Source organism: Heterocephalus glaber, unplaced genomic scaffold, assembly GCF_053883595.1.
Source record: "Heterocephalus glaber isolate CG9 unplaced genomic scaffold, H.glaber_assembly_v1.0 deba00001610, whole genome shotgun sequence".
In the NCBI taxonomy this organism is placed as follows: Eukaryota; Metazoa; Chordata; class Mammalia; order Rodentia; family Bathyergidae; genus Heterocephalus; species Heterocephalus glaber.
The window spans coordinates 1,155,748-1,165,065 of NW_028258381.1; the positions used below are offsets into that span (position 1 = coordinate 1,155,748).

Sequence of the window (9,318 nt, forward strand, 5' to 3'; positions counted from 1 at the left end):
ATGTGATTGCCTTTGACTTCATCATAATGTGTAGATTCACATAGAAACTTTTAAATTGAGTCAAAATTAATTTAATTTTGACTTTGTAATTTTAAAGTATTTTGTGTCACTGCTCCTGGAGAGAGTCTATGTTATTTTAAATAAAACATAGGTCTGGGCATCATTCGTTGTGGCCCTGTCCCATCTACTGAATCACATGTTCTCTTTGCTTCTTTTGCTTTCTTTTTTTTCTCCTAGTGAACTCTCCACAAAGTGGGTACTTGATAAATACAGTCAACTACGCATTTCCCCCAAAATGAATTTAACAAGGCATGAAATTCTTCTTACTTTGAAAAATAGAATGTGCTAGTATACAAAAATGGGGTATTCATTTGTCAGCTTTACCACAAGGAAAAATATTTATCAAATAATGCCTAAGGGTTTTCTCCATCCACCTTGTTGAGTCATCTCAAGAAAAAGCTGGAGGCTTCACTTATCTAGTTTCTAAAATGGGAAAGATGATGGCCTTCACATCTTGGTTTCCTTGGGAGTGGCCAAAAGGATATGAAAATAGCAAAATAGTCTAATAAATCCAAAACTTTCTATTTGGTTTTTGTCTAATCTGTGTGTGGGTGCAATGTTAGAAACCCCCTCCCACAGGTAATGTATAAGAGAGTGTTCACATTTCTGACTTCCCAGAGGAAAAACACAATTCTCATTAGCTAACAAAGTTGCAATTCTTTTTTTTTTTTTGGTATCAGGGATCATACTTGGAACCTTGCCCTTGCGAGGCAGGGGGCGGAACCACTGAGCTAAATCCCCGGCCCTAGTCACACTTCTGTTTTGCAGTAGTGTCAAGACCACAGATGTTTAACTCAGATAGAAAACACAAAGACAAAATATGAGCACTTGAACCATATTCCTGCTCCTTTCAGCCTCTTTATTATTTGGCCAAATCTGCTAGCTGTGTTGAATGGAGCTTGCCTTTGTACTCATTTCCCTAATGTCTTTCTCAAGAATTCCTCTTGTGATCTTTGCTCATTTTCCAACAGCTTTTCCCTCCCTTGTACAAGCTGCTGACGTCCAGGTATTGATATCAAGGACTGACCCGTGTTTTGTATAAGCCTGTCCTCTGGTCATAGCTGACTGATTGTGGTGGGTACCTGACTCAAATCAGCCAATCAGATTTTCTCTTCTGAGACTTTGACCTGTGACACATAGACAGGCAGACTAAAAGTTACTGGAGCTGAATCACAATGTGATAGGCAGAATTTCTTCTTTCCCAACCTGTATATAACATGAGATGATGAGCTATCACTTGCTCCCATGATTGCTATGTTGCAAGGCATAGTTGCCTTTACAGTATGGTGATTAATCTGGGTGAACCTGATGGAATCATTTGCATTTGATGGAATCTTTTTTTTTTTTTAGCAGACTACAGAGTTTATTCAGTTTCAGATTTTTATTTCAGATTTTATATACATTCATTTCTGTGTACAGATTGTAGTTTTAGCACAAGCATGAATTCATATGCTCAACACCACAATTAGAATACAAAACTACTGCATTAGCACAAAGGAACTCCATGTGTCATGCTTATAGAGTCACACAGAAGCCATGTCTCATCCAGTCACCCTCCCTGGCAATCAATCTGTTCTTCATTTCTATAATTTTGACATTTCAAGACTGTTGTACAAATGTAGTCATACAATATGTGACTCTTTGATATTGTTTTTTAAATTCATCCTTAATATCTGAGTCCATTTAAATTGTGTGTCCATTTAAATATAGTCTGTTTAGGCTGGGGATTTACCCCAGTGGTACCACGCCTGCCTCGCAAGCTCAAGGTCCTGAGTTCGATCCCTGGTACCAAAAAAAAAAGCAGTTTGCATAAATATAGTCTGTTCCTTTCCATTGCAGGGTAGTATTTGAAGGTACAGATGATTTGTTTAAGCAATTACCACTGCAGGACATCTGCATTATTTCCAGTTTTTGGACATTATTTCCAGAGTTTGATTTTACTGTGTATTTCCACATTGATCAGAATCTCTATGGTTTGCAAATAATTTCAATCTGTAGATTGTCTTTTCCTGTTCTGAGACTTTTTTTACAGAGCAAGTTCTAAAATTTGGAAGAAGTACAATATATCAACTTTTTTCTCTTACAGATCATACTTTTGAAGTTCCATGACTTATAGCCTAAAGGTTTTTCTGCTATGACTTTTTCCCCTAAAGTTGTATAGTTTTACATCTTACATTTAAATCCATGATATATTTTGAGGTAAGTTTTATAGCATGTTAGGTTTAGTTGAGTTTTGTTTTGTTTTTTGCCTATGGACATTTGATTGCTTCAGTTTGATTCAGTTTGATTTTTTTTTTTTTTTTTTTGGTACCAGGGATTGAACTCAGGTCCTTGCGCTTGCGCAGCAGGTGACGAAACCACTGAGCTAAATCCCCGGCCCTTAAGCATGACTTCTTGAAAAGTGTATCTTTTCTGCATTAAAAGGCTTTTGAATTTTGTTAAAATTAGTTGGGGATATTTATCTGAACCTATTTCTGGGTTATATCTTCTGTTCCATTGATCTGTGTGTCTCTCTCTCGGCCAATACCATACCATCTTGATTGCTATAGCTTTATACTAAAAGTCGTGAAGTTAGGTGATGTGAATCCTCTAATTTTTGTTTCATCAAATTTGGTTTATCTTAATTATATGCAGAGTATTTTCATCTATCCTCCCATTTTGTCAGCTGCTTCAGTCTAGGGAAGAGTGTTCTTGCAGAAGCTCTTTTTCTTGTTGTGACTCCTGCAAATGCTGTTGGTTTTGCTCCTATCTGTCTTCCAACTACTGCAGGAGAGGCCTGTTGACTCCTGACCTCTGACTGTAGGATCTTGGTTACTGAGTCTAGATGTGTAAGGCTGTGAATCCTATATGCATCTTGCTCCTCCTGGCACAGGATTTTGGGTAGCTCCACTGCTGATTCAAGGCACACTTTCTCAATGGTGACATGAGGCACAATATGGATTGAGATTTTGATTCTCTCATACTCTGAGCTCTTTTGGGCCTGTATGGATTAGAAGCAAGTGTACAGTACTCAGTCAGTCTTTGTGTTTTTATCCTCTATGAAACAGGAAAAAATAAGACCCACAAAGCCTTGATCCATCATCTAGTACATGGCTTGTGTGCAAATATCAACATGTGAAGGCCAAACAGTTATATGAGGATGGGAATGATACCAGCCCACAACTCTGCTCTGGAGAAATTTCTACTTGGTCTTTTCTCTTATCAGAATGTCACAGGATGATGACAGAATGAATATGAACAATTCAGACAATGTCAACCTCCCCTATATACAGCCCCATCACCTCCTACTTTTCTGTGCTCAGAGCATGGTTGAGACAAACTAGGAAAGTGTCAGACTCCAGGTGAACTGCCTGCACCGTCTGCACTGCCTGCACTGCTATCTTGCTCCGACCTTGCTCACGACTTTCTCAGGCCCACTTCAGCCTGACCAACTGGGTGGTCTGGCTCCACCTTCCTTGTGCCCTGAGCTCCACCCAGGCCTGGCCTTCTGCACATGGGGATTTGATGAAATCTTAAAGGATCAGGAGTATTCAAGAAGATTTGAAGTGTGTGCAGGTGGAATTTGTCACACCATTGCTGACTTTAAGGTAGAGGGGCATAGAGAAGAAACTGCAGTGGTCTATAAGGGAGACAGGGTCCCCAGCTAAAGCCAGTGGAGCTGGGACTTCAGTCCTATAGTTGCAAGAAAACTGATTCAGCCCACAACCCAAATGCATGTAGGAGTGGATTCTTCTCTGGGTTTTCCAGATAATAGGACTGCATGTCTTCATTTTGGCCTTTGAGAATTCAAAGGACTCATGCTAGATTTCAGACACGTAATTGTGAGTTAATAAATGTATGCTGCTTCAAATCACTACAATTGTGATAATTTGTTATGGCAGCAATAGAAACGACAGCAGTGCACACGGAGAGGTCAGTGATGTCCTCCAGTTGAAAGCCTAGCACCACCAGGTTGTCTCCTTTCTTGTCAGTCTTTGGTGGTATGGGTTCTGCAAATATTTCCCAATAAAAATTCCCATTTCTTGCTTAAGCTAGTATATTTTTTTTCTCTTGCTTATGACTGAAAGGGCCTTAAGAAAAAGAGTTGTGGTGGAAATTGAACAACACACTTCTGAATAACCAATGGATCACAGAGGGAAGTAAAGAAAAATCAGACAGTTCCTTCAATTAAAAGAAAATTCCAATACAACATATCAGGATCTATGGGACCCAATGAAAGCAGTCTTATGAAGGAAATTCATAGCAGTGAATATTCATATTAGGAAAACAGAGCAAGCCCAATTAAATAACCTGATGCTGAACCTTAACCATCTAGAAAAAGAAGAGCAGGACAAACCCAAAGCCCGTAGAAAGGAGGAAATTATAAAGATCAGGGCAGAAATCAATGCCATGGAGACTAAGAGAACAATACAAAAAATCAATGAAGCCAAGAGTTAGTTCTTTGAAGGAATAAACAAAATTGACAAACCCTTATCCAACCTTATGAAAAAAAGAAAAGACACATATCCATGCAATTAGGAATGAAAAGGATGAAATTAAAACAGATCCAGCAGAAATCCAGAAGATCATCAATACCTTCTTTGAGAACCTATATGCCAATAAAATGGAAAACAGAGGAAATGGACAGATTCCTAGATACGTATACATTACCAAAGTTGAATGAAGAAGACTTAACAATTCTAAACAACCCAATATCAATCAATGAAAGTGAAAACATAATTATAAGCTTACCAACTAAGAAAAGCCCAGGCCCTTATGGCTTCACTGCTGAATTACAGAGGAATTTTAGAATTTTAGAGAGGAACTATTGCCACTAGTGTTTAAACTCTTCAATGAAATTGAAAGGGAAGCAATACTCCCAAATTCATTCCTGGAAGCAAGCATCACATTGATCCCCAAAGCAGAGAAAGACCCAATCGAAAAAGAGAACTATAGGCCAACCTCACTAATGAACATAGAGGCAAAAATCCTTCATAAGATACTGGCAAATAGAATGGAGAAGATCATCAAGATTATACATCCTGATTGATCCCAGGGATGCAGGGATGGTACAACATCTGCAAATCAATCAATGTAATACACTGTATTAACAGAGCCAAGGAAAAAAACCATATGGTCATCTCAATAGATGGAGAAAAAGAGTTCAACAAAATCCAACACCCATTCATGATAAAAACCATGCAAGAAATTAGAGTAGACAGTATCTACCTCAATCTGATAAAGGCCATCTATGAAAAACCAACAGCCAATATTATACTAAATGGCCCAAAACTGAAATCCTTCACACTAAAATCAGGAACAAGACAAAGATGTCCACTATCACCACTGCTGTTCAATATACTTTTGGAAACATTAGCCACAGCAGTTAGACAAGAGAAAGAAATAAAAGGAATAAAGATAGGAAATGAAGGAGTCAAATTGTCATTATTTGCAGATGACATGATATTCTATATAGAAGACCCCAAGAACTCCACCAAAGTCTTCTGGACTTAATAACCAAATTCAGTAAAATAGATGGATACAAGGTCAACACACAAAAATCAATAGCTTTCCTCTACACGAACAACAGACTCCCTGAAAGAGAAATGGGGCAAACAATTTCTTTCACAATACCATCCAAAAAATTGAAATCAACCTAATGAAAGAAATCAAAGACCTCATTCTGAAAACTATAGCACTCTGAAAAAAAGACATTGAAGATGATATCAGAAAATGGACCATATCTGGTTTTTAATCTGAATATTTAGACTATTTGTATATTATGATAACAATATGATTAGATTTAAATTTACCAAGAAAACAAAACAGAAAAAAAAAATGGAAAGACATGCTTTGCTCCGGGGTAGGAAGAATCAACATAGTGAAAATGGCCATACTTCCAAAACTACTATATAGATACAGTGCAATCCCAATTGAAACCCCAGCAGCATACTTCATGGACCTTGAGAAAACAATCCAAAAATTCATTTGGAACAAGAAGAGACCCAGAATAGCAAAAGTAATTCTAGGCAATAGAGACATGGGAGGAGGTATCACAATCACCAACTTGAAACTATACTACAAAGCTACTGTGATAAAAACAGCATGGTACTGGCAAAGAAACAGACTTGAGGACCAGTGGAACAGGTTAGAAGATGCAGAAACAACTCCAGACACACTCAGCCATCTCATCTTTGACAAAGAAGCCAAACACCCTCACTGGAAGAAAGATAGCCTCTTTAATAAATGGTGCTGGAAAAATTGGGTTTCAACTTGCCAACGATTGAAACTAGACCTGTATCTCTCAACATGCACTAAACTAAAATTGAAATGGATTAAAGATCTAAATATTAAAACAGAAATGCTGAACTGGCTGGAACAGAGGTTAGGTAGAATTCTTAAAGACTTTGGTGTAGGAAAAGATTTTATGAACAAAACCTCAGTTGCCCATGAGCTAGGACAAACAACCAACAAGTGGGATCTCTTCTTACTAAAAAGCTTCTGTACAGGAAGAGAAACCACCAACAATGTGAAGAGACAACCCACAATGTAGGAAAAACTTTTCACCTGCTGTTCCTCAGACAAAGGTCTACTATCTAGAATCTATAAAGAACTTAAAAAAAATCAGACCTTTTTTTTCTTTTCTCATAATTTTTCTTTTCCCCTTCCCCACCCACTTCCCCTACCCCTTTAGACCTTTTCTTCCTATTTCAAATTATCAATTATAGGGAAGTGTGGAGGGGGTGAAGGGCGTATAGGTAATGGGGAAAAAAATAAGAACCAAGATACATTATGCACAGGTACAAGCACTTAATGATAAATGTAAACATATCGTATATCTAAAATGTATCAATAAAAGAATTTAAGCAAAAAAAAAAATCAGACCTCCCAAATTTAAAGACCAAATCCAAAAATGGGCATCTGAAATGAACAGACATTTCTCACACAAAGACATAAAAGCAGGAAATAAAGATGAAAAAATGTTCAACATCACTGGTCATTCGAGAGATGCAAATGAAAACAATGCTGAGATTCCACCTAACCCCAGAAAGAATGGCTGCTATCATGAAATCAACCAATAACAAATGTTGCCCTGGGCTGTGGGGAAACAGGAACACTGCTTCACTGCTGGTGAGAGTGTAGACTGGTACAACCACTGTGGAAATCAGTGTGGAGATGCCTCAAAGAACTAGGACGGGAAGTCCCATTTGACCCAGCTATTCCCCTGCTGGGTATCTTCCCCAAAGAATTGAAAGAATCATACCACAGTGATATATGTGCACGCATGTTCATAGCAGCACTGTTTGTAATAGCTCAAACTTCGAAACAGCCCAATTGCCCATCAACTGGAGACTGGATAAGGAAATTGTGTTTTAAAAAAATAATATAGAGTACTGCTCAGCCATAAAGAATGAGAAATTGGAAACATTTGTAGCTAAATGGATGCACATTGAGGCGATACTCTTAAGTGAAATAAATAGGACACACATGTGTAAGTACTGAATAGTTTCTCTAGTGTGAGAAACTGAAAGTGTAAATAAGGTCTAAAAGTTATAATAGATAATGTGGAATAGGAACAAAAAGTGCAAAGGGGAAGGGGAAATGGGAGGGGTAGGGGAAAGGAAAGAAGGGAATGGAATTAATAGGAGAAAATAAAAAATGGAAACAAAGTCTTTGTAAATAGGGAGAAGTGGAGGGGTTGAAAGGAGGGCAGGGGAATGGGGAGAAAAATAAGAACCAAGATAGATTACATGAAGGTACAATTTCCAATGATGAATGTCATTATATTGTATACCTAAAATGTACCTGTCAGGTAAAAGGGCCAAAGACCAAGACCAGACCAGGCCACAACAAGCCTTTATTAGGAGAGCAGATCTGCCAGGCTGTCTCTGAACAAAGGAGAGACAAAGGCAATATGGCAGGGGCAGGGAGTGTCTTTTATAGAGACTGGGGTGGGGTTTGTAGGGGCTGAGGTGGGATTGAGTGAGGTAGTGACTAGGGAATGGAGGAGCTGGTGACGTCACTAGGTGGTAGGAGGTGAGCGAGTATTAGGTTACTCTCTAGGTGGGAACAGGGGCATGCTGGGAAGAAGGGTTTGTTCTTTGGTGGGAGCAACCATCTTGGCCTGACATCATACAGGGGAGGGGGCAAGGCACCATAGGAAGAGGGCAGCTACTATACATAATAGCTGCTGAGGTAGTGGGAGACCTATCAGTATCAATAAAATTAATTAAAAATGAAAAAGAGATGTGGGGTTGGCTTGTTCAATTTACTATAATCTATAAATTTGTTACCCAGAAGTGTCGGTCTACTTTGTGAGGTTTCAGAATCTTAAGTGAACTAAAGATTATTGAAAAAATGTCTACTATATTTGCTGGCAATTTATAATTTCATTTTAAGACCTAATTTAGAAATGATTACATACCAATTTTGGTCTACAGATATGTCCATCCATACAAATGAAAATAACTTTGTCCACCCAAAGTGCTTTTACACTTTGCAGTAGGCATGCTCATTTGCTTAGGGCATATAGTCTAAAGCTCTCTGGAAACCTGAAGATGAGTTGATAATGGGTGAAAAGCTAGGTGAGGTCAGAGTGTGGTTTGCTCTTCAGGCATTTGTGGGACCTAAAGAGAGGCTCATGAGAGTCTTCCCCACACCCATCCCCAGCTCCAGCTGGCTGCGCAAAGTGGTGCATAGGCCCTGGCAGTGTCCTTGCCAACCTGGCCTCTGGCCAGGCCCAGAGTGGGAACAGGATGACACAGATGTCCAGGTGCAGACAGCTGGCTTGTCAGAGAAGAGGGGCTGACTGACACAGAGGATGAGGAGGGGCAAGCTAGGGGCAATAGGCCCTGGGAACCTGTCTGTTTCTGGGCTCCCACTCTGCAGTGACATGTAATCTGCATCCTCCGGGGTCTCAATTAGAGGGGAGGATGATATAGCCCAGCAGCTCACCCTTTATTTTGCTGACCTAGGGTGGGGGTAGGAGTGAAACAGAAGAAGTAGGGAAAAAAGATGAAGCAGGGAAACGATGCCTCTTTAATACATACCCACAGTAAGGAACTCCCTCATGGTTTGTGCTTGCTTGGCTAGGGGAGCAAGGCTGAGGTTTATAAGTCTTCTTCCCAAATGTTCTTGTATATGCCACAAAGTATTGTAATCTCTTCTCTAAAATAGTGCTCTTGGTGCAGAAAGCATAATTGAGTTAGTTTCAGCCAATGAAATACAGACTTGTGGGTGGGGTCAGTGGGGAAAGGAAAAGAATAAGGCCAAGGACGG

General features: G+C 39.2%; 1 pseudogene; it reads right to left on the reverse strand.

Moving 5' to 3' along the window:
* Positions 1–2,730: 2,730 nt before the first annotated feature.
* Positions 2,731–9,111, reverse strand: LOC101696656 (lys-63-specific deubiquitinase BRCC36 pseudogene; annotated as a pseudogene).
* Positions 9,112–9,318: the final 207 nt, after the last annotated feature.